The sequence below is a fragment of the Tamandua tetradactyla genome, chromosome X (assembly GCF_023851605.1).
Source record: "Tamandua tetradactyla isolate mTamTet1 chromosome X, mTamTet1.pri, whole genome shotgun sequence".
NCBI lineage: Eukaryota > Metazoa > Chordata > Mammalia > Pilosa > Myrmecophagidae > Tamandua > Tamandua tetradactyla.
This window is the reverse complement of record NC_135353.1, coordinates 13,182,177-13,208,907: the sequence shown is the minus strand read 5'-3', so window position 1 is coordinate 13,208,907 and position 26,731 is coordinate 13,182,177. Positions and strand designations below refer to the sequence as shown.

Below are 26,731 nucleotides of genomic sequence, written 5' to 3'. Positions count from 1 at the left end.
CACCACCTGGACAAGCTGACACGTGAACCTGGCCATGACAGGGAGGATCCTTTCTTGCCTCTTCTATCTTCTGGTGGCCCCAGGCACGCCTTGACTTGTGGCTGCAAAACTCTAATCACTGCCTCCATCTTCACATGGCCACCTTACTCTGTGACTGTGTACAAATTTCTCTCTTCTTACAGGGACACCAATAATACTGGACTGGGACCTACTCAAATCTAGTAAAACCTCATCTTAACTTGATTATATCTGCAAAGACCCTATTTCCAAGTAAGTCATATTCACAGATACCAGGGGTTAGGACTCAAATACATCTTTTTGGAGGAGACAATTCAATCCATAAAAACCCACTACATGACTTCAACAATTGCCAACTCAATTGTTTTATCTAAATTGCCACACCATTCCCTCATCCCAGATTATGTTAAGCAAATCCAAGCATCATATTATTTGAATTGTCACTAACTATTTCATTATACTTCTCCAGAAAGAAGGACTCTATCATTAAAAATTACCACAGAGCCATCATTTCACATAAAAAATTCAATTACTTTCTTAACATCCTGAAACACCAGTATTTGAATTCCCCAACTGTCTTTTATTTTTTACAGCATATTTGTTTGAATCAGGATCCAAATAAGTACCATATATTGAGAATTGTTCATATTTGTTTTAATATCTTAATTTATGGTCCACCCTTCTATCCTTTCCTGCCCCTTCTTTCGCAGTTATTTTTAAGGTGACTGTATTGTTTTTTGAGGTAGGTTGAAAAATGCCCCTGAAAAGATGTCTACGTGCTAATTCTAGGAAACTGTTTATGTCATCCTATTACCAGACAAAGGTGGTGGATTCAGTGCACTTAATGATCAATTCCTGAGACACTGAGGTTTCAAAGAAAGAAAGAGTTTACTGCTAGGCATGAATTAGGAGATCAGACAGCCAATGAGCCACAAAATTTGTCTCCCTGAAGAACAGTAATTCTGATAGTTTTACAATATTAAAAGATGGGCCCGTTTTAAGATAAAGAGTACAATGGCCTCAGTTGATGAGCATGTCAGGTGGGTCCATTTTGGCTAGATTCAGCTTCGGTTATCAAGATAACTTTGGACTTGGGGTGGGTTAGTTCTGGGTTGACCCAAGGCCCTTCATGAATAAACAATAGGAGCTGCCTTTAGTGATCACAAGACTCCGAAGTCGAAAAACCAGATAAAATGGGTAAAAGTGAGGGTCAGTCACAAAGTTTTTACAATCACATGGGCACAAGATAAAGGCTATACAATCTTTATCAGAGAACAAAGCAGTTGGATTACAGTTAACGATGTCACATATTTTCGTCTATTTACTCCAGCATACCAGAAAGCAAAAAAGAATATCTATATAATTATTCAGCAACCATAATCATCCCTTAAATCCTAATTTCTTGGTTACAATCTTATCTGGGAGAGGGTGGGTGAAGGGATTCAGTAGCTGTGATGAAAGATTTTGAAAAGGGGAGATTATTCTGGATTATCTGAGTGCTCCCTAAATGCTGTCATAAATGTCCCTATAATTGGGAAGAAAAAGAGATTTTACATATACAGAAGAGGAGAAGGCACAGTGAAGATAGAGGAGTGATGCAGCCACTAGAAGCTGGAAGAGACAAGAAACAGATTTTCCTTAGAGCCACCAGAAGGAGTATGGTTCTATTGAGATTTCATTTCAATCCAGTTATGAAAGAATATTATGAAAAGAATGTATTATGAAAGAATACATTTCTATTGTTTTAAGCCACCAAGTTTGTGGTAATTTGTTACTGCAGCCTTAGGAAACTAATATATTTACTCTGTAGAATTACCCATAGTCTGGCTTTTGTTAATTGCATCCCTTTGATTTTCTTTAACATGTTCTTATGTCTTCTGTTTTCCTGTTAATTGATAGTTCTTTTGCAAGATGACTTTATACATGGTATTGGGTGTTTCCATCTGGAGGTACATCCTTTTTTATTTTTTCATTTGCAATTATTTTAGCAGCTATTAATAATCCTTGCCTAGATACATTTACTCATTAGGTACTACAAAACTGTTATAATCTCTGTGATAGGCACTTGACATGTATTATCTTCATTCTAATCATTAAAAGTTGCATTTTAGGCATTATATGACCAGAAAGTTACTGTAAAGTAAACCAGTTTTTGAAAGAGGCTTGAAAGCAAAAGTTTGAATTAAGTCTATAATGCTACACTTCTATGAGGAATCTTGAATGAAACGGAGCTGAAAATTGAATATATGCAATGACCGCACCCCCAGTTCTTCCGGATCAATTATACACTAATTTAGGTGTGAACCAGGAGTCTCTGGGGGGAAATATTTCTTATATAGATATCATAGATACGATAAATGCTTTATAGGTCCTCGGGCTCTTCTAGATTTACATAGGAAAGGTAAAGTTAGGTTACTTTTTAACTCAGGTTTCTTTCTTAATCACCCATTTCTTTGTATAATTCCTTAAAAATTTAGAAACATCTCACAGCCATTGTTTTACTTCTTCTCCCAAAAACCCTGAGGAAGGAAGAATAAGCATTTATTGTTTCTACTTTATAACTGAGGAAATGTAGACTTCAGTGAACTGACTTGCCCAAAATCAACCAGTTAATAAGAATGGAACTGGGAGTAACATCCTGGTATTGTGATTCTAAATCATCCACCCATTCACCTATTGAGCCAGTTTGAATCTGTGGTGGAGCCCAGAAAAGCCACACCCTTTAATCTTCATTCAATATTGCTGGGTGGGAGCATTTTGATTGTTTCCATGGAAATATGACCCACCCAATTGCGTGTGGTAACTTTTGATTAGATGATTTCCATGGAGGTGTGTCTCCAACCATTGAAGGTGGAGTTGCTTACTGGAATCCTTTAAAAGAGGAAACATTTTGGAGAGAGTTTCTTTTGGTAGAGCCAGGAGAAAGCCAGCAGACGCCTCAATGTTCTCCATGTGCCCTTCCAGCTGAGAGAGAAATGTTGAACATCATCGGCCTTCTTGAACCAAGGTATCTTTCCCCAGATGCCTAAAATTGGACATTTCTATAGTCTTGCTTTAATTGGGGCATTTTCTCAGCCTTACAACTGTAAACTAACAACTTACTAAATTCCCCTTTTCAAAAGCCATTCTGTTTCTGGTATATTGCATTCTAGTAGGCAACAAACTAGAACATCTATCCCTCCATCTATCCATTCATCCATCCATCCATCCTCTATCCATCCATCCCTCCAACATTTATTGGGGGATACAGAGAATCCAAACTCTTAAGCAAGTGTATTAGAAAGAAAGAACTTAGTGCTCTGTGTGTGTGTGTGTGTGGGGGGGGTGTTAGGCACAGGTGGGGTCTTTACTACAAGCTGAAGGAAAGTTTTCCATTAGAGTTGAAGACTGAAAAATGCAACAGCTATGTAGAAGACAAGTACATTGAGAACACAGAGAAGGAACTTTGGACAAGAGAGCAACATTTAATTCATTTCCCAAAAACACTTGATAGGAACTGTGCTAAGTACTAGGCTTCGAAGATTAAGAAAATAGCTCCTCACTTATAGTTTATTTCTAAATGGTTTAGTAAAATATTATCTAGACAGATAAAACAAATATGGCAAATTGTTAACAATTGTTGAATATGGATACCTAGGATATGGGTGCTCATTTTACCACTTTCCTACTTTTCTTTATATTTGAGATTTTTCATAATGAAAGTAAAATTCAATTAAAATATTTTAATCTATGTTTATAAAACACAGCACCTTCTTTCAAAGAATGTATTGATTACTGAGGGAGATGAATACGTAAATAAACTTATTACAATATAAGTCCAATGAGACAGGTATATGCATATTACACTGGGGGTGCAGAATTTTTTTAAAAAGGGATGGCAAAATCTACCTGGGAGAAGAGAAAAGAACCACAGAAGGCCTCCCAGCATTAGTGTTCCTGGAGCTATAATCTGAAGAATGAATTGGGGTCTCCGAGTATGCCCATTGCAGGATGGGCATGGCAGAAGGAAAGAATAGGACACGGAAAAGTAAGCTTGCTACTTTCCAGAAACCACTAGCCATAGAGAGCACCACCACTCCCCACACTTAAATACTATATATATATATATATATATATATATATATATATATATATATATGCCACACTCTCAAAATAGCCAAGTGATATACCAGGGTGTTTTTAGTGTTTGGTATTCAATAAGGTCTGTGCTTTGCATCAGTGATCTCCTAGTAAAAGCCAGTTGATTAGATCTATTATTTCTGAGCTACCTCTCAAAGGTCACCTGGGATTCCCCTGCAAGGCTGCTACACTTTGCATCTGGCAATGGGCAGCAGCACTTAGTTGTTCAGCTTAGGGACATGAACACAAGGAAAGAACCAAGCAAGTCACATTACAATCTTGGAAACGATAGTACAAAAAGTCACTTGAAATGCAATGTACACATTTCCAAATCACAATTCCGGTGATTCTAATTCCTAGACAGATAAGTAGCCAAACCCTTAGATGAGTTCATTTCACAACATTATCATTTCAACATTTTCCTCTTCAGCAGTCCTGACCTTGACTCATTCTTTGTCCCATTGTGCACCAACTAGTAGGGTTATGAATCTTGAAAGGAGTGGGATGAATCCAAAGGGATACCTTTCATTCTTTATAGAAGCAATTTGGGAAACTTATGTAAATGACCATAACACTTATGCTAAGGAGTATGGAACACTTCTTTTTTTTTTTCACATTAAGAGCTGGTTTCCTCCGGCACCAGAAAAATCCCTCCAGTTATGTAAATTAATGTAGATCTTCAAAAAGACAAGTTGCAGGGGGAGAAAAGAATTGGAAAGTGCGCAAAGGGAGAGTTGGAAAGTGCAGACATATAGTGCATACATATATTTGAAAGTGGGTCTTGATGTTTTTGCCCTCCAACTACTTCAGCATCCTGATTTTCATACAGCACACACACACACACACACACACACACACACACACATTCTTGTCATTCATTCTAGAGATTTTCAAAAGCATTCATTTTTTCTTCCAATATTAAAAGAAACTTTATACATATGAGTTTTAATTTTAAGTTTTTATTTCTGCAGTTCTCCCCACTTGAAATTACTTCTATTAGTCCTATATCTGTTCAAATTCTAACCTATGCACCTAGTCTTCCCACACCTGGCTCTCACTTATGAGAATTTCTAGGGGATTCATCATCTGTTCTACAGAGTTGCATTTATGATTATTTTTTTTCAAATCCTTCAATATCTAACTCAAGCTCCTGGTAAGATTTTTCTGTCCCAAGGTTATTATTCAGTTGCCTGTCTTGTCTTTTCATAGTACACAATCTACAGAATTATTACATTGTAATTATAGCCTTGCACTTGGGTCAGAGATGCATTATGGCAGGGAACTTGTTTATTCATAGTACATAATAGGAAATTAGGAAATGATAGCAGGGAATTAATTTTAAAAAACAAACAATGAAATAGAGAAATCCTCAGCAAATGTAAAGAAAATAATAGGGAAAATTCAAGTATCAAAAAGTGGAAAAGGGAAAGTTGATGTTGCTAACAATGGATACGGAGGGGATTTTACTAATAATGAAGAAATTCTTGAGGAAATAAATGGTCTGTGAAAATATATAAGCTAACAGAATTGTCACAAGAAGTGGAAAACTTGGAAAGACTAATGATCATGAAAGTAATAGGAAAATGTTATCAAAGGAAACCCTCTTAAAACAGCTCCAGGCCCAGACAGTTCATGACAGAGTTCCTTTACCACAAGCAGTTCTTTTCACATCAGTGTGAAAGTGGGGTTATTTTGTTCCCCAGGGGACAACTGGCAATATCTGGAGACATTTTTAGTTGTTATACCTGGTTGGGGAGGAAGGGGGCTGCTACTGGCATGTAGTGGACAGAAGTCAGAAATGCTTTTAAACATCCAATAATGCATGAGGCAGCCCTCTGCAAAAAAGAATTATCTGGCACAAAATGTCAATAATGCTTAGGTTGAAAAACATTCCTTTACATTTTTAAAGAACAGATAATCTCCCTATTATATAAAATATTCCAACACATAGGAAAAGAAAGATAAGGCCTCAAAGCAATTTTGAAAGCAAACATCATTCACTCTGATAGCCAGATACGAGAATAATAACAAAAGATACAAGCTACTATAGATCAATCTATACATACACATACAAAAAACACCAAGTAAAATAATAATGAAACACATCTAGCAAATATAGCATATTAATAATGGCTTTTTAAATCCCTGATGTGCAAGGTGTGATAGTTAGAAGCTTAATGGATCCCAGAGATCAGTTCTTAAGGCTAATCCATTCCTGTGGATGTAGACCTGTTCTGGGTGGGACATTTTGATTAGATTAGTTCACTTCAGGCATGCCCCAGGGGGTCTTAAGCGTCTTCCTGGAGTCCTTCATAAGAGAAACTTAGAGAGAAAAAGATACTGAAGCTCAGAAAGGAAACCACTGAAGCCAGAAGCTGGAAGCAAGGAAACCTAAAGAGAAGGGAAATACTAGCAGATGTCATGTGCCTTGCCATCTGACAGAGGAGTCCAGATATCATCTGATAATGCTTTGATTTGGACATCTTCATGGCCTCAGAACTGTAGGCTTCTAAACTATTGAATTCCCATTGTTAAAAGCCAACCCTTTTTATGGTATCTACATTTGTCAGCTTCAGGAAACCAAAATACAAGTGTTATGTAATATTTGTAATTGTATTAATATAACTCATTACAGCACTAGGAAAAATAAAAAAGAGGAGATGATCTCAATAACTACAAAAAATGTTTTTGTAAAGTTAAAAAACTATTCCTGATCAAATTTTTAGCAAATTAAAAATAAAAGGGTATCTAGTTAACTTGATAAATCGCAACCACTTTCACACATCTTTGTGAAACATTAGAGACATTTCCATTAAATTCAAGGGCTGAGGGCCGTGGTGGCTCAGCAGGTAAGAATGCTTGCCTGCCATGCCCGAGGACCCGGGTTCGATTCCTGGTGCCTGCCCATGTTTAAAAAAAAAAAAAAAAAAAATTCAAGAGCTGAATAATGCCCACCTTTCCTGCTCTTTACTCAATGAGTTAATCTTTCTAAACCTTACTCAATTACTTAATCTTTCTAAAGGCACATTCCTCACCTGTAGAATCAGGATAACATTATTACCTACCTGACAGCACTGTTGTGAAGATTAAATGATTTAATAGAAATAAAGCAATCACAATTGACCAACACATAGTGAAGCATTAAGTATTAGTTATTATCATTGTTATTATTATAATTATCATTGGAAATTGTCATGAGAAATAAACCTCAGAAGGCATAGTTATTATAACAGGTTAACTTTTCATTGTTTATCAGTAGTGAAACTGCCCACCTAGAAAAATTAAGATAATCAAAAGAAAAACAATATAAATTAGAAACCAAGTTAAGTAGGATGGGTGGATTGAAAAAAAGAAATAAACAGTTTGAAAATATCAAGGGAGAAATGTAAGAGCAAAAAAAAAAAATTAACTATATAGAAAGATCTTATGAAAAGCACAAAATCTATAACTAAGGAAAGTTTAACACTTTTCTCAGGATCAAGATGTAAGCTTTATACAGATGGCAAGATATACCAAGGTCTATGTTTGCAACACATATATTATAAAAAATGCCAATTATATCCCTATTTAATTGAAATGTTTTATATAATTCATATGAATAATTTATCGTACTCTCCTTAGGACATAAAAACATGACTTTACATTTAATCTGGAAATATAAACAGTTAATAAATACTACCACCATCACCCCCCAAAAAAAGATTAATGAGAGGAGCTATGTCTTACTATTTTTAAACACCTATTATAATTTAGAAAGATGCAGTAAAAAGTAAATAACAGAGAGACAGTTCTAGGAATTAAAATAGAAAACTGAGAAATACATATCCATGGCATTAATAATCACTGACATTTATTGAGGTTTACTATCCAATGGACACGCTGCTAAATGCATTTTTTTTTTTTTTTACATGGGCAGGCACCGGGAATTGAACCTGGGTCATCTGGCATGGCAGGCAAGCATTCTTGCCTGCTGAGCCACCGTGGCCCACCCTGCTAAATGCTTTTTAAGCATTACCAAATTTAAAGCTCACAGTAACCTTAAAAAGTTGCTGTAATCATTTTACAAATAAAATAACTAAGGTTTACAAACAAAGTTTTTGGATCACATGGCTAGTATATGAGAGCTCTGGGATTAGAAACAAGTCCATTTGATTCCAGAACCCTAGCTCATAATCACGAGGCTATGCCAATTAATGATATAATATAAAGATGTATTAGAAAGTATCACAGCTTAGTAAAGAAAGGAAGGGTTTCAATTTATTTTCCTACATCAATTAGCTAACTGCCTAGAAAAATAAGTTATATACTCAGCTCATATCATGTACTAAAATTTCAACAGCTTTCACTTATTTTGGAGGGGGTGGTGCATGGTCCGGGAATCGAACCTGGGACTCCTGCATGAAAGGTGGGCATTCTGACCTGAGCACCCTATAGCTTTCATTTTTAAATATAATATTTTGGAACTAATCTCAGTCCTTCATCTACAAATTCAGTTCATATTTAAATCCCACCACTTATATTTGTAACATCTATAGAACCTCCTAAACTAAAAATTTCTAGCAGATAAGGATGAAATGTAGTGCTTTAGATTTGACCTTAGTCATAGCTCACCTATCAATGATGCCATAATTCTCTGTTCCCTAGAGGCAAATCTTAATGTGGTTACAAAATTATTGCTCCTCAGCAAAAATCCTTGCTGGACTACTCTTATGACAGTATAACCAAGTGATTAAGAACAAAGTCTTTGAGTGTCAGAAATTTGGGTTTGTGTATGGGCTTTACCACATACTGATTATCTAACCTTGGGCATGTTATTCAACCTGAGTCTCAATTTCCTCATCTGCAAAATGGAAATACTGATATCTACCACATAAGGTTCTTGTGAAGATAAAATGAGATACTCCACATAAATCACTGGCACATAGTAAGTACTCAAATGTTAACTGAAGTCAACATGCCCCATAAGCTCTAGATAAGACCCATTTCCATCCAATATATGATGAGAAGTCCAATGACTTTCCCATGACATGTCCTGGGAATCTGAGGTTTTCCTAGCCATCACTGATTTTAATTTTCACCTTCTGTGAAAGCTTAATTTCTACTATGTATGTGCTAAGTCATGGCCAGTTCTGCCCATGCAAAATCCTTAAGCATAATTAATTTGAAAATTCTTAGGTCATGAAATATAAGCATAGATCAAGGGAAACTGTCAAATGTATAGCAGAAGTACAGAAACAGAGATTATACAACTATGAATCTGCAATAATTTTAGACTCAACCAGGATTTGCAGTCTGCCCTGTATGGCCTACACTTCAATCAACAGATATTTGCTGAACACCTGCTATGAACCAGGCATTCTTCCAAGCACAATAGTTCGTGGCAGTGAAGAAAATAGGCAAAAATCCCTGCTTTTGTGGAGCTTGCATTCTAGAGGGAAGAGAGCTTCAAAATTTTACCCCTCCATAAAATCAAAGAAAAAAACTGGCAAAAATTGTCAGAATGAACTTTTTCAGAACACTGGGAATTAACTAAATGTTAGCAGCAACCTGGGAAGCATTTATTCAAGAAAAATGGCTGGATCTTGTTAAGAAAGGAAGTGAGTTTGTGGTATTTTAACTTGCCCTAGAGCCATCCCCTAAACTATTTGTCTCCACAGTTACTTTGAAAAATAACAGCCCATGCACCAAATATCAGAGAGTGCAGAACAGAGTTGGATCACTTTCAAATACTCATTTCTAAGCAATTGTCAATATTGACCTATCTAGTTATCCCATGGAAGACCCCACTGGAAAGGTATAATATCAAATTACCTGACTCGGAGTTCTCCCTGTACAAAAATCCTTCTCTTTTGGTGGGGATGGTGGTAGAATTGCAGAGGGATTTGTCAAATAGAATTGCAGAGAAGTGTTTTAACTTCACAGATGCCTGAGATGATGAATAGAAGAGAGGCAGACAACAGGTTAATCAAAAACTTTACAAGGAAAAGCTGGGGAATGAGATGTCCATACGGGCTTTGTAAAGCTCTGACATATTCCTGGGAATCTAGATGGGCATACACATGACCAGGGTTGTGAGAATGTTCAGAAAAGAGTTGAGAAAGTTTTACACTCTCTGCTCTGACTGGCCTTGAAGCTTTTCAAAAGGAAGAAGTAAAAACGTGTGGTAGATTGAATCATGTCACCAACAAAGTCATGCTCAAATCCTAACCCTCAGTCCTGTGGGTAAAAATTCATTTGTAAATGAGATCTTTAAAGATTTTATTAATATGAGGTCAAAATAGAGTAGGATGGGCCTTAATCCAATATGACAGGTATCCTTAAAAGCAAAGGAATTTTGGACTTGGAATGAGAAGCCACCTGAGAAGACAGAAAGAGAGATTGTCATGTAACAGAGGTGAGGCAGAGATTTATTGTCAGCAAGCCACCACCAGAATGCTACAGACTTCAGATAAGGAATGAATTGCTGATACCTTGATTTTGGATTTCTAGCCTCTGAAACGATGAAGCAAGACATTTGCTTTTCAGCCAGTTATTCTGTGCTATTTGTGTTAGCAGCCCTGGCATAGTAAGACAGAACACTGAGGGCAGAGTTGTGAATTGCATGGCTTAGTGTTGAATGCATGCTCCAACACACACACACACACACACACACACAGACACACACAGAGTGTATCTTCAAAAACTGGAAACTTCTTGGTTTTAGGCATTTAAGAAAATATCTATCTGATCATTAGCTGCACATTAAGCTAGTTGAGCAAAGACTTCAATGTCCATACCTGATAAGAGTACACAGTTTAAAGGATTAGCTCAGAAAAGCCACAAACAAACTAACAACAGCTTCTATGAAAAGTAGCAAGAAAAACAAACCCTGGGGAGGGGAAAGAATCTGAATTCCAGATTAGTGACATTACAATATTCAAAATGTCCAGTTTTCAACAAAAAATTACAAGACATGCAAAGAAACAAAAAAATGTGGCTCATAAACAGGAAGGAAAGCAATTAATAGAAATTGTCCCCAAGGAAACTGAGGCTTGATCTTATTAGACAAAACCTTTCAATCTGTTATTTAAAATATTCTCAAAGAACTAATGGAAACCATGTCTCAGGAACTAAGGAAAACTATGAGAATGATGACTCCACAGATAGAGATGATCAATAAAGACACAGAAATTATAAGAGGGAAAAAAATTAAAATTCAGACATAAATGCAATAACTGAAATGCAAACTTCACTAGAGGAGCTCAATATCAGACTTCAGCTGGCAATATAAAGCATTGATGAACTTGAAGATATGTCAATTGAGATTATCCAATCTGAGGAAGAGAATGAAAAATCAAATGAAAAAAAAAATGAACAGAGCCTCAGAAACCTAGGGGACACTGTGCCGGTGGAAGTTGTTAGGGACCCAAGAAAATGCTATATTCTTTTAATACATGCTTGTGGGTGCAGCCATGTGGTGGTGGTGGGGTGTATGGTTATTTCAATTGAGATGTGACTCACTGCATTCAAGTCCTTTTGTCACTGGAGTCCTTTAGGAGAGGATAATAGACAGAAAAAGTCAAGACAGAGCACAGAAAGAAAGCCCTAGAGAAGCTAAGAGATGACCCACAGAACAAGTCACTGGAACCAGAAGCTGAAAGCAATGATAACTGGGAGTAAAGGGTCAGCAAATGCCAGCCATGTGCCTTCCCATGTGACACAGGTGTCCTGGATGAGAACAGCCTGTCTTCAGAGTCCAATATCATCCTGTTAATGACTTATTTGGGACATTTCCATTGCCTAAGAATTTTAAATTTTAAATTAATAAGTTCCCATTGTAAAAGCCAATGCATTTCTGGTATATTGCATTCTAGAAGCTTTAGAAAACTGAAAGAGATTTTGGTACTGAGAGCAGAGCAGTGCAAGATACAAATACCAAAAATGCTGGTACAGCTTTATAAGTGGATAAGCAGACGAGTCTGAAAGAGTTGGGAGATGCTTTATAGAAAATGTCTGAGCTTTGAAGAGACTGTTTGTAGAAATATGGACACTAAAGTACTTCTGATGAGGCTTTAGTCAGAAATGATGAATGTGTCATTGCAAACTGGAGGAAAGGCAATCCTTGTTTTAAAGTGGCAGATAATTTGGCAAAAACTGAGACCTTATGTTGATGCAAGGCAGAATTTGAAAGTGACAAGCTTGGATACTTAACTGAAGAGACTTCCAAGTTAAATGTGCACAGTGTGGCCTGGTTACTCCTTGCAGCTTATAGTAAAATGCAAGAAGAAAGGGATAAGCTGAGAAATTGAACACTTGAGTACAAAGAAACCAAACATTGATAGTTTGGAAAATTCTGAACTTTTGGAAAATTAACCCCCACACAATACTGCCCCATGTGAGGATTTAACCAAACCTGGAACCAGTCAGCCATTTCAGTACAAGTCAAGATTTGAAATGTAGTTATACAAAGAGAATTTGTCTGATATTTGGTTCCTCTATGTGCTGCATGTGAAACTGAGGTTTTTGTCAGATCTGTATGAACATAATCACTGCCAGCCCGGACTGAAAGAGACAGAAAAGGGACATATTGAAGGAAAAATTACTTCAAAGGCAGAACCATAGAAGCTAGGGTCTGGAACCAAGAAACCTTGGGTGGAGAGAGCAGACCCACCCTTACACATGGAAAGAGTGAGTTTACCCTGGAGTTTGCAGAGGGTGGGTCTTCTGCCCCATTGTTCAAGGAGACTGTTACCAATCCAGGGCTCTCAGATGCCTGGGGGATTGAAGTGAGCTTGGCTTCCCCATTGTTCAGGAAGAGTGTTGCCACTCAAGGATTCAGCAAGTATGAAGCATACACCCTGGGATATAGGAAAGTATGGCTGCCACCCACTATTCCAAAAGGATGAAGCCTGTGCCCTGGAGATGGCAGAGAGTCCAGCTGCCACCCAGATCCTTAAGGAGAGTAGGGCCAAGAGCATGGCCATCTCTCCAATGCATGGAGTTGTTGGAGACCTCACCCCACTGTTTAGAGAGAACAGGGCTACTGTGTAAGCCCTTAAAGGGTGGGACTGCCACTATCTCAAAGTCCAAGGATAAAATTTCATTTTATAGATTGCTTTCAGATCTGGAAATGTAACGAAGTATGTGCCACAGATTTTTGGAACTGTTTGGATTCCATGACACCTGTTTTGTTTAATGTTTATCCTATGACTGTCTCTCTTTGTATATTGGAAGCAGATAATTTGTTTCAAGTTTCACTAGTTCATAGCTGGAAAATGATTTTGCCTTAGGACAGACCATGCCTGTAACTGATTTTGATGAGACATTGTACTTAATATTGTTACTGAAATGATTTAAGACTTTGGTGATATTGTGATGGAATGAATGTACTTTGTGTATGGAAAGAACATGTCTTTTTGAGGTTCAGAGGGTAGAGTGTGTTAGTTTGAAGCTGTTATGTACCCCAGAAAATGCCATATTCTTTTAATACATTCCTGTGGGTGCAGACCTATTGTGGACAAGACGTTTTGGTTAGGTTGTTTCAACTGAGAAGTGATCCAACTCATTCAAGGTGGGTCTTAATCCTTACTACTGGAGTCCTTTATGAGAGGATAAAGTACAGAAAAGGTCAAGAGAGAGCACAGAGAAAACAACCCCAGAGAAGCTAAGAGAGGATCCAGAAGAAACCACTGGAACCAGAAGCTGAAAATAATGAAACCAAGATGCAAAGGACCAGCAGATGCCAGCCATGTGCCTTCTCATGTGACAGAGGTGTCCTGGATGCCAGCATTCTGTCTTCAGATTCCAGGCATCATTCTGTTGAGGCCTTAATTAGGACATTTTCATGGCCTAAGAACTGTAAATTTTAAGTTAATAAATCTACACATCCAAGAATTACAATGAACTCCAGTAGGATAAACTCAAAGAGATCCACACCTAGACATTTAATCAAACTGCTCAATGAAAGAAAAAGAGAGACTCTGGAAAGCAGTAAGAGAGAAGCATCTAAACATGCATGTATCCTCAGTAAGAATATCAGCTGATTCCTCATTAGGAACCTTGGAGTCCTCTGCAGGATGATATATTTAAAGTGCTGAAAGAAAGGAAAATGCTATAACTAAAAACTCTACACCTGGAAAAATGAAGGAGAAATTCATAAATCCTAGATAAACAAAAACTGAGACAGTTCATTCTATAAGAAATACTAAAGGGAGTACCTACCACTGAAATGAAAGGACAGTGGATGGTAACTCTAATCCACAGGAGGAAATAAAGAACATAAGTAAAGGTAACCACATAGGTAAATATAAAAGTATGAATTTATTTTGAATTTGTAACTGCATTTTTCTCCCACCCAATTTAAAATACAACTGCATAAAACAATAATTATAAATCTCTCTTAGTGGACACACAATGAATGAAGATGTAAATGGTGACAATAAAAGGATAAAGGAAGAGGAAGTACATGGAGCTATAAAAGAGTAAAATTGTTGTATACTTTTGAAATTAAGTTGTTATTAATCCTATTAGATTGTTAAAATTAAGGTGCCAATAATAATTGCCAGGGCAACCACTAAGAAATAATAAAAAAAATAGTAAAACAAATGATAAGAGAAATAAAATAGTATACTAGAAAATATATTTTTAACACCAATAAAGGTGGTCATGGGGAAATAGAGGAACAAAAATTACATGAGACATTTAGAAAAATAAAAGCAAATTGTTAGACCCAAATCCTACATTAAATGAAAATGGATTAAAATCTCTAATGAAAAGGAAAAAATTGGCAGAATGGGGGAAAAATGACCCAACTACATGTTATCTACGAAAGACTCTAGATTAAAAGACATAGACTTATTGAAAATAAAGGATGGAAAGAGACAATGCAAACAATAACAAAAAGGGTGCTGAAGTGGCTATACTATTATCAGGCAAAATAGGCTACAAGAAGAAAATGTTACTATAGATAAATAAGGGTATTTTGTATGTATAATAGGTCAATTCATAACAGTTATAAGCAAATATGCTCCTAACATGAGATTCACAAAATACGTGAAGCAAAAATTGACAAAATGAAAGGAGAAACAGACAGTTCAACAATAATAGTCAGAGACTTCAATAATCTGATTTTGATAATAGATAAAATAAGACAGAAGATAATTAAGGCGATAGAAGACTTGAATGACATTATAAACCAACTAGACCCAAAAGATATATATAAAAGAATTCACTCAACAACAGCAGATTATATATTCTCATATGCCTTGACTAGACTATATGTTAGGTCATAAAATGAATCTCACTAAATTTAAATTTATTAAAATCAGACAAAGTGTAGTCTCTAAACAGTGGAATAAAATTAGAAATCAATAACAGAAGTAATTTTGGAAGTTCACAAACAGTTGGAAAATAACCAACACATGCCTAAATGATCAATGTATCAAAGAAGAAATCTAAAGGGAAATTAGAAAATACTTTGAAGCAAATGAAAATGAAAGTACAGTATATAAAAAGTTATGGGATACAGCAAAAACAGTACATACAGGGAAATTCATAGCTCCGTTTTAGTTTGTAAATGTTGCCAAAATGCAATATAGCAGAAATGGAACAGCTTTCAAAAAGGAATTTATGGTAATTCTACTGTTCTAAAGCCATGAAAATATCCAAATTAAGGGACCAACAAGGGGTTACCTTCATGTAAGAAAAGCTCATGCTGGCTGGAACCCTTCTGTCATCCAGGAAGGCACCTGGCTCGTGTCTGCTGGGGTCTTTGGCTTCTGGACACCTCTGTCAGCTGGGAGGGCACATGATGACATCTGCTAGCTTTCTCTCCCAGCTTCTTCAACATTTCTCCACAGGGGCATTTTCTTTGATCTCCAAAGTCTCTGGCTAGGTGGGTTCTGTTGGTTCTGAGCTTTTTCCAAATTGGTTCCCTCTTAAAGGGCTCCAGTAAGCAACACCACCTTGAATGAACGGAGGCACATTTCCATAGAAACCATCTAATCAAAAGTTACCACCCACAATTGGGTGGATCACATCTCCATGGAAACATAAAAAAAAAAAAAAATAGAACATCCCACCCAGCAGTGCCAAATGAGGATTAAAGGACATGTTTTTTCTGGGATACATAATGTCTTCAAACTTGCACAAGTTCTTAAATGCCAACATTGAAAAAGAAGAAAGATTTCAAATCAATAACTTAGCTTTAAATCATAAGGAACTAGAAAAAGAAGATCAAACTTAACCCAAAGCTAGCAAACAGAAGGAAATAATAAAGACAAAAGCAGAGATAACTGAAATAGAGAACAGAAACAATAAAGAAAATCAGCAGGCTCAAGGCTAAATGACTTTACTGGTAAATCCTATCAAAAATTTAAAGAAGAATTAAAGCAAATTATTTTCAAGTTCTGAAACAAAAAGGAAGAGAAAGCATTGCTTTCTACCTTGTTCAATGATGCCAGTATTACACTGATACAGAAGCTATTTATAGACATCACAAGAAAGAAAACTGCAGGCTACTATATCTTATAAATCTAGATACCAAAATCCTCAATAAAATACTAACAAACAGAATCCAGAAGCATATAAAAAGGATTATACATGATGACTAACTGGATTTATCCCAAGAATGCAAGGTTGATTCAACATATGAAATCAATCAATATAAGGTACCACATTAATACAATAAAGGCAAAACAAACAAGCAAACAAAAAAACTCACAAGATCATCTCACCTGTTGAAGTAAAAGCATTTGACAAAACCCAATACCCTTTCATGATAAAAACAAAACTTTCAACTAACCAAACAGATAAAGGATTTCTAAAAGCTGATAAAGGGCATATACAAGGAACCTACAGATAACATCATACTTAGTGGAGAAAGACTGAAAAATTCTCTCCGAGGATCAGAAACAAGACAAGGATGGTCATTCTCACCACTTCTATTCAACATTTTATTGGAGGCTTTATCTAGGACATTGTGGCAAAAAAACTGAATACAAGGCATCTACAAGGAAAGAAAGAAGTAACGCTCTATTTATTCACACAAAAGCTTGTATGTGAATATTCACAGCAACATTTTTATAATAGCCAAAAAGTGGAAATAAAGAAACTGTCCATAAACTGATCAATGGATAAATAAAATATATCAATACAATGGTATATTATTTGGCAATAAAAATAAACAAATTACTGCTGCATGTTATAACATGGGATGGATCTTGAAAACATACTAAAAGAAAGAAACCAGAAACCAAAGGCCACATATTGCATGGTTCCATTTATATGAAATGTCTCAGAATAGGCAAATCCATAGAGACAGAAATCAATAGTGAGAAGAGGGGGAATTGGAATTACTGCTAAAGAGTATGGTGTTGATTGTGTGTGTGTGTGTGTGTGTGTGCGTGTGTGTGTGTGTGTGCATGGTCCGGGAATTGAACCCAGGTTTCCGGCATGGAAGGCAGGCATTCTAACCACTGAACTACCCGTACACCCAATGGTGTTGATTTTGAGGATGATGAAAATATTCCAGAATTAGATAGTGGGGATGCTTGCACAACTTTGTAAACCTTGAAACCTCTGAAGTGCACATTTAAAATGATGAATTTGATAGTATGTGTATTCTATTTCCATTTTACAAAAGAAAGAGGGACTGAATGAGGTGGGGATGAGGGGGCTATTCTGGAAAGGATTTTCAGGAAAGGGCTTTCTATGGAAGTGATAGTTGAGCAGAAGCCTGAGGGAAAACATAGAGCAAGCCATCAGCATGTCTGGAAGAAATGCATTCCAAGAAAAGAAAGAATAGCTAATGCAATGTCCCTGAATTACAAATGTCCTTGGAAGATTCAAGACACCAGAAGACCTCTGTGGCTAGGGTGTAGTGAGCAAGGGGGAGAAATAAGAAAGGGCCGAGTCAGGTGGATCTTTATAGGATTGAAAGGACTTGAGTCCCTATTCTGAGTGTAATGGGCAGTGACTGAGTTTTGAGCAGTTTTAGTTTGCTAAGCTGCTCAAGGAGATACCATGAAATGTGTTAGCTTTAATTATGGGAATTTATTCACTTACAAGTTTACAGTTTTGAAGCTGTGAAAATGCCCAAATCAAGGCATCATCAAGATGATACTTTCTTTCTGAAAACCACTGCCAGTATGATCCTGGACCACTCTGTCACAGGGCAATGCACAAAGTGGTGTCTGCTGGTCTCTCCCTTCTCTTCCAGGTTTCATAGCCTTCAACTTCTTGGTTCCTTGTCTTTCTCCCTTCCTCCCTGCATTCATCCCGTTTATAAAGGATGCCAGCAAGGAGATTAAGACCTACTCTGGACCACGCCTTAACTGAAGTAACCTTATAAAAACCTACTTACAATGGTTTACACCCACAAGAGTGGATTAATTTAAGACTAAGAACATACTTTTTCAAACTACCACAGGCAGGGAGTCCTATGATCTGATCTGTATTCAATATTTTCTGAATTTCCTCATTAATGACACTACAATTCTCCCAATTAGCTTTAAAAGGAATCAATGACATTTTCAGCTACCCCTGCACATTCCACGTACAAACAATCAAAAAAATTTCCTGATTTTACCTCTCCAATAACTCTTTTAACTTGCCCTTCCTGTTCAGCACATTGCCCCCTGCCAAGTTTCATGCTCCCATAATCCCTCTTCTGGACCACTGCACTACCTTCCTAATGGATTTCATGTCAACAAAACAGGCACCATGCTGATGAAAGTAATCAACCTGAAATTCTGTTTCAGAATAAAATCTGAACTCTACCCTGGCATTCAGGGCCCCTCTTGATGCTTGCTTCCCTTTAAAGCCTCATTTCTCCTTCGTAGTCAGGGTGCCGAGCCTGCTGCCAAATTAAACAAATTCTGTCAATCACCTCCTGCTGTGACCTACTCTGGGCCTTTGCTTGTTTTGGTACCTTAGCCTCTATGGGGCTGACTTCTGGACTGAGTATATATTTTAAATTTCTCCCCATTTTTCTGAATATCAAAGTGTGTAGTCTCTCTCAAACTGCTCTTAAGAAGATGTTTCATAACATGTTATAAGATAAAGGCATTGTCATTAAACATGTACACTGGGATAAATAAAGGTAATAGCTTTCTTTGCCATATTTTTTTCTTTATTAGAGAAATTGTGTATTTACTAGAACAACCATGCAACAAAATACAGGATTCCTATATACCACCCCACTACCAGCACCTTGCAATGGTGTGGAAAATTTGTTACAATTGATGATACCACATTTTTATAATTGTACTATTAATTAATGCCCATGATTAACTTAGGGTTTACTGCATAGTGTAGTTCCATGGATTTAAAAAAATTATATTGCTACCATATATTAAAGCTAACATTTCCCCCTTTTAATCATGTACAGATACATAGTTCAGTGCTGCTAATTCCATTCGCAATGTGAAGATAATGGGATACTTCACAAATTTGCTTGCCATCCTTGCGCAGGGCCATGTTACTCTTCTCTATTTCGTTTCAATTTTGGTACATGTGCTGCCGAAGGGAGCACCCTGCTGTAAATCTTTTCAGAGAGTTTAATACATATTGCCAACATCAAGAAGAAAGTACTGAACACATCAGTTCCCATTTATTTGAAACCACAGAACACTTTTTAATGCAATATCATGTGGAACTACTGATTCACACAATATATTTAGGGAAATACTGACGAAGTGGCTTCTTATTCTTTTACACGAGTCAAAGTCCTTATGTATTTAAATCTGTTCTGTGAAATGACGGGCCTCAACTAAGCTACAATCATCTTTACGATTAGCGTTCACTCACATTATATTTGTGAGGTTTCCATTGCACAGATCTCAGTGAACCGAACAAAGGAGCAATAGCAAACAGTAGTCATCTACTAGATTAATCAAAAGCTTAATAAAAGATACTTATAATGAAACATGTAATGTGTTTATGTTGCTACTAAAAGTGAGTTTAGAAGTATAAAAGCACAATTCCTGGTTTGCATTCCTTTTTATATCCAACATATATATATATATATATATATATATATATATATATATATATATATAACAGCCTGCTTTAGGATGGCTACCGGTTTTTCTCAGAGTGAGTACACGCTCCTCTAGATGATTTTTTTTTTTTAACATGGGCAGGCACCGGGAATCGAACCCGGGTCCTCTGGCATGGCAGGCAAGCACTCTTACCTGCTGAACCACCATGGCCTGCTCCCCTAGATTTTGATCAGGTAGATGGGATTCTCAGAGCTATGGGAAGTCTTCAGAGAGGAATAGAAGAATCAAACAAGTCCAAATGAGGAATTATATGAGATCACTTTATCCCTACATATGTTAATAAGCATCTCCAAAGAAGAACAAGCCAAAATCCTTTCTCCAAGCTTTGTGTGCTTGTAAGAGTGAGTGTGTGAGTGTGTGTGAGTAGGAAAATACAAGTTGACAGCTTTTCAGCCCAACTAGTCTTTAACTGGTAGCCATTAAAATGAAAGCTTCCAGCTGGCCAAACCATTTACTGTACAGTCTCTTTTTATATGAGGACATGTCATTCCCCACTCTTTCTTCATAATACACTTGCACTCTGGCCTCTAGTTAGAGTTGTGCCAAATTATACAAAACTCATTGCCAAACACTGTAATAACTGGCTTGACTTCCTGCTGATGTCACCCCACTCATCATTTCTTGGCAAAACAATCAAAATTGTGAGATTATTTCTTCTCAGTCAAGGAAAACATAAGGCTTACCTCCTGATCTTCTAAGCTCAACCTCAAGTCAGCCAGGTTGTACAAGTTTCTCTGATAATCATTGCTCCACTCTCCTTTCCAACAGAAGGCATAAGATGTCAATGTGCAGGTATCAGGGGATGAACCATGACCAAAGACGGGCCATACATATTCAGCAGTGATTCATTTACAGATTGTCATATAACTAAGTTCTGATCAGTGAAACATAAAGAAAAGTCTGCTGGGTAGTTCTAGAAAATATATTTCTTCCCTGATAAAAAGAGAGAGATCTATACAGATTCTCCTCTGTTCTCCGTGCTTTCGCATGCAGTTGTGCAAAGGCATGATGCTTAGAGCTGTGACAGGCATCTTGTGATCATAAGGGGAAAGCAAAGAGAATCACAGAACTGAACAGCCAGTCCAGAGCTCTGAGACGATCGAATTAACCAGGAACTGTCCTACCTCCAGAATTCCAATTATGGAATGTTAATATGCCCTGATTCTTCAAGTTAGTTTTCCTCAGGTATTCTATTATTTGTGTCAAAAATCATCTTAACTGATAAAATCTGACTTTACAAACAAGGTTCTTGCCTTGCTCTTATACAAATCTCCAATCTCATACCGTTGATTGAGAACCATATACAACATTACTGTGTCAGAGTGCCCTCTTCTGTTCACTATCAAGTATCTCATGTCCTTGAGGTGTCAAATTCTTCTGTCATTCACTTATTCTGTATTTATTGTATTCCGTGTGCCAGGCATTTTTCAAAGACCTTTCATCCAAGAATTTTTAGAGACTGGAATAGTGACCAGAACTCTTATGTAAACCTGGATTTCCACAACTTGGTGCCAGTCTATGTTGATTACAATGAAATCCTCATTCTATTTCCTGCTCTATCAATCATGCCTGCCCATTAATATAATAATTCAATCACTGCTTGACTTACTTCCTACTTGATAGGTGGAGGTCCTAGATCACAGGTTTTCAATTTAGGGGAGTGGTTTTCAATCTTGGGTAAATATTAAAATCTCTTGGGAGCTTAAAGAAACAAATGTACAAAAAAAAAAAAATCAGCACCCAGGCCACAACCCAGAACTATTAGAAACTCTGAGGATGGGACCCAGATATCAGCAGTTTTTAAAACTACTCAGGTAATTCCAATGTGCAACTAACAATGAGAACCACTGATTTGGGAGGGGTAGAATGCATATTAAAAACACCTGGAAATCTCTTTAAGTGTATAATTCATCTCCTCCCAACCATGTTGAAAACTACTGCCTTAGTGGCCTCAGTCCTGCTAACAGACAATCCCCACAAGCAACTTGAGAAATGTTGCTCTGTACCTACTACCACAAGTCACCCTGTTATGACTATCAAAACATTTTGTGTGCTACTTTGCCATCCATCTGACTTCTGCTAAGCTAATTGCCTCAAGTACTGCCCTTTGAGCAGCAGCTTCTAGCTCTGAGGCATAGACTCACCCAGAGCTCAAACCCACATCGGTGACCACCACCCACAGCACCTATACATATCACCCAGAACCCAAAGCTAGTTCCAAATGATAATCTCACCATCTCCACCACCACCCTTGGACCCTCAGTCCCTTTCCCTTTTTGCATGCATTTGCCATAAAATAAACAATCACTGATTCCTGCAGGATGTTTAATCTCACCTCTGGACCATAATAAAGGCAGCAGCTCAAAGGTCCCTTTTGCTCTGCCTCTATGCTCCCCACCTGCTGGTTGAGCCACCAGAGCCAATCACGCTTCCCTTCAAGCCCTCATGGCCAACCTCTCTCCCTGGGACCTGTCAGTTACACACTATCATATCTCATTATTATGGCCTCAGTATCTCCCCGTGTGGCACCTGACCTCCACCCAGATGCAACTTTAAAATCCAATTTAATTCAGAAGAAGTGGCTCGATGATCAGGGTGCATTGGTCATAACCATGGGATATGAGGTATAATGCTTTTTGACTGCTGTTGGATCACTAACTGGCTCCCTCAGATGTGTAAGTGGGAGGGCCCATGGTTTGCTGATGTCTGCCCACACTGCTTTGCGTTGCTGCCTCTTGTGTCTGCCAGATGTCGCCTAAGCTTCCCACCCGAAATTGGCTGCCCTGTAGATCTGAGTATTGGCCCATGGCAACAGGGGAAACCCTGTAGGTTCTGGCACTACCCTAAATGGGAGCGACTGACGTTGGGTGACACTTGTACTAAGTAACGCTGTCTACATAAGGAAGGTCTTGTGGTGATTCTGATATTGGAACCTGCAAGGCACATGACAGGCATCGCCTGCTGGAAGCTGTGACTCACAAGTGAGGCAGCTGGGGCTAAACACACGTTGGCTAAGAAAGGGAGAGAGCTAGACCTCCCAGCATCAGGACTGCAGCTGAGAGATTACTGGGGGAGACTCAAACCGCTGTGACAGTGGACTGTGCATACGGATCTTAAACCCACCAATAGCTTGAGGGGCACCCCCCCATCCCCTCATCCAATTAAGGGATAATTCCAAAGAGGGCCCCCAAGAGGATCTAGCCAAACTCATACATCCTTTATAGAAACGAGGCTGGGCAATAGATCCCCACAAGCAATGGGGTGCTGCTAGGGTCTGCGATCATTACATTATTGTTGCTGCTGTCACTACTGCTCTAACTCTTTGTTCCTCAACCCCTACGTGATGTAAAAATCTAAGCCCTGGAGCGAGCTGGCTAGGGAAATTTGGGGCCAAAAAAAGGGGAAAGGGGAAGGAGCAGTTTGTGCCAGCACCCCAAGACACAATGCTGAATGTGCATGGGCCCTACTCAGTGCTTCTGCTTATCAGCACATCAATGTTTTCCGGAGGCTATGCCTGAAGATCCCACCAATATCACACTAAGGGAAAACAAACTTCAACCATCATGAGGTTGACTGGACACACTAGAGAGGGGACAACTATCTATGAGTCCAGTCAGTGGGAACTACAAATCTTCCCCAGCAGAAAACATAAATTTTCCCTGACACCAATAAGCAAGGTCAAGCATAGCCCCAAAGGGGAGACCAAATTGGAAACTAAAACTCAGAAGTTTACTTGATTAGAGATTCAAAACATACCTAAAGATTTAAGGGGACAAGGTGAAAGGGGCAGATTGGTTGCTGAGAGTCATTAGAGTCTGAGTTGTCACTCTCATTCCCCCAAAATGAAGCAATTGGCAGGTATCACTAAAGACTCTGACCCCTTCCCCTATTGACCTAAAAAAAAAAAGACACCCATGATAGTGGTTATTACAGCCCAAGACAGATGCCTGCTAGCAAACAATTGATGAGGCCCAAATGCTATTTTAAAAGATTGAAATGAAGCAATGTGCTTATCATTTCTTCGAGTATTCAGACAAAAGAGACCCAGAGTTTGTCTCCAGACCTGGTGGAGGCCCCCTTTTAACTTGAGTCATGGAAAATTTTCTTACAGGGAGCCTACTCCCCCAAAATTACTGGGCAGTATTTTTCAACCTTATTGGCATGTTTCATATTCAGAGAGGGTATAGATGGATTGGAGCTATTGGCAGGAAGTGAGGGGGACTCATATCACAGATGCTGGTTTATCCGTTATAGGTGGCCACCCTACACACATGGTCCCTCCCCTGGATGGCCCCCATCTCCTCCTGCATATCAATGGCACAATTTCCTAACCCCTTTGGGTGAAGTGATTACTGGCACAATTCTTATTAAGCAGCTACCCCTAGTGGTGGCACTTTTTGCTCTTATTTTCGTCACTATAGGTGCAGATGCTTTAACATATTGTCTGGAGTAAGATCAAATCTTTCCAAATAGGAACCCTGTGGAACTGCCCCTACCAACCATGGTGATAAAAACCACAATATCACCTAGAACAAGGTACTATGGGGCGCCAGGTTATAATCCAAGATCTCCTCAAAAGAAGGCATTATACCTACCATCTCCCATTCGATATCCTATTGAGCCAGATCTTTTTTTTTTTTTTTTCCCATGTGCAGGCACCAGGAATTGAACCCAGGTCTCTGGCATGGCAGGCAAGAATTCTGTCACTGAGCCACCATCACACCACCCTGAGCCATATCTTGAGCCTCCACCAGTGAAGGGCGATTAACCATCAGTTACACCACACTTAATGCATAAGACCTGCCCATCAAACTATTCCTCATGTCAACTAGTTACACAGGAGCATGGGCAATTGTGTTACTATGACTGGTTTGGCCAATGTTTTACCCAGTGCCCATAAAAAATTCCTAACTGCTACTGCCAAGACCTTAACAAATGATCTTAAAAAACAACAACAACAACAACAAAAAAACTGAATAGTGGTACTATATAGCTGATATCCAATTAAGCGGTAATTCCAAATAGGGCCTCCAAGAGGATCCAGCTATACTTACACATCCTTTACATAAATGAGGCTGGGCAATAGATCCCCATAAAATACAAGGTCCATCAAACTCTGTCAAATTCCTGGGCATCATCTGGTCCTCTAAGGACAGTGAGATTTTTACCACCACCAAATGCAAGCCCACCTCAGATGCTAAGACATGTACAACACCTATTTGAATTATTCATTTTCTGGACATAACACATCTGACATCTCTCACTCTCATGATAGCCCATATACAAAACCACACATGCATCTGCTACTTTCCACTGGGGAGAGCCACAATAATGTGCCTTAGAATTGGCCGTGCAGGCCATTTCCAAAACTATGCCCTTTGTCCCAGTGGGAATAGATTTTAAATTAGAGGCCTTGGCTCTCTCTGAATATGCTTATTCAGAGTCTTTGGATGGAGCATGCCAAACTTGTGTCATTGTGCTCTTCTAAAAATGGAGGCACTTACAGGGCCACAATTGGTCAGCCTCCACATGCAGGTTCCTTTAATGCCAAGGGTGACAGATGATTCCCAGCAGGGACTCAGAACAGCCACTGAAGCCTTACTGGTAAAATGGAAATGGTATCTCCAGGAGACAACTAAACCTGACAATCAGGGCCTTTCCAAATTGCAGGAGCATTTGGCTTCCCCCATGATCAGGCCTTTGCCCATGAGATAATTGAAAGGTGCCCCATTGCCCCCTCCTCCATCCAAGTGGGGAGCTCCTTGGGAGCAACTGTCTGACATGGAAAGGGAGTCTGTATGTCTCACTAATGGAAGCACCATCATTGTACGCAATGCGGCTTTCTGGAGGGCCCTGGCATATCATACGGCTCCAAACACCCTGCTTACCCAAGATGACCGTTTGGGGCCTGCACCATTGGCAAAGCTGGAAGTGGTCTTGTTAGCCCTCCAAGATGCTCTGAGCTGCCAATTACCCAATCTCTGAATCTTTACTGGTTCTTGAGCAGTGGCCAAAGGGCTGGCAGGGGATGGGGCTTCAAGCCAACAGAACCAAAATAATTTTCTGATACAACAAAGGCCCTTATGGGTAAACAGGTCACAGCCTCACCCATTTCCGCACAATGTTGACTCACCACACCAGAGTATACTATCAATAAACTACCTAAAACTCATTCCTACAGAGCATATCTGGTAGGTCCCTTGGAGACTGTCCACTCAGGACCCCCAATCCCATAGTACCTCAGACCTCAGAGGCTCCTCTGCTTTTGAGGAGGAGACATGAAAAAAGGAATTACCTCTGGGCCCATCACTAGCCAAAATAGTTATTAAAGGCTGTGACTTGTGTTCCAAAACCAAACACTGGTATCCCATAGATGGGGTCATGTTTCACAGAATGGGAATAAACCCTTCTCCTATTGTCATATTAATCAAATTAGATCATGTCTTGCCACTTTCACAACTACCAGGTAATAGAGGTTATAGCTCCCAAACTAAGCAGTGGAACAGTCAGGATCACCTTTAGAGGTAAAGCTGCATGAGGTGAATGCCAGTCCC

The 26,731-nt window shown here is 38.5% G+C and overlaps 1 long non-coding RNA gene and 1 other non-coding gene across 4 annotated transcripts in view; both read right to left on the bottom strand.

Annotated features, from left to right (window-relative positions):
• LOC143670355 (uncharacterized) overlaps positions 1–26,731 on the bottom strand; it is a 249,778-nt gene that overhangs the window by 12,913 nt on the left and 210,134 nt on the right. The gene's annotated exons all lie outside the window — the stretch shown is intronic.
• LOC143672304 (U6 spliceosomal RNA) lies at positions 19,543–19,648 on the bottom strand. Its single transcript, XR_013169769.1, has one exon. It is a non-coding gene; the product is annotated as a U6 spliceosomal RNA (small nuclear RNA).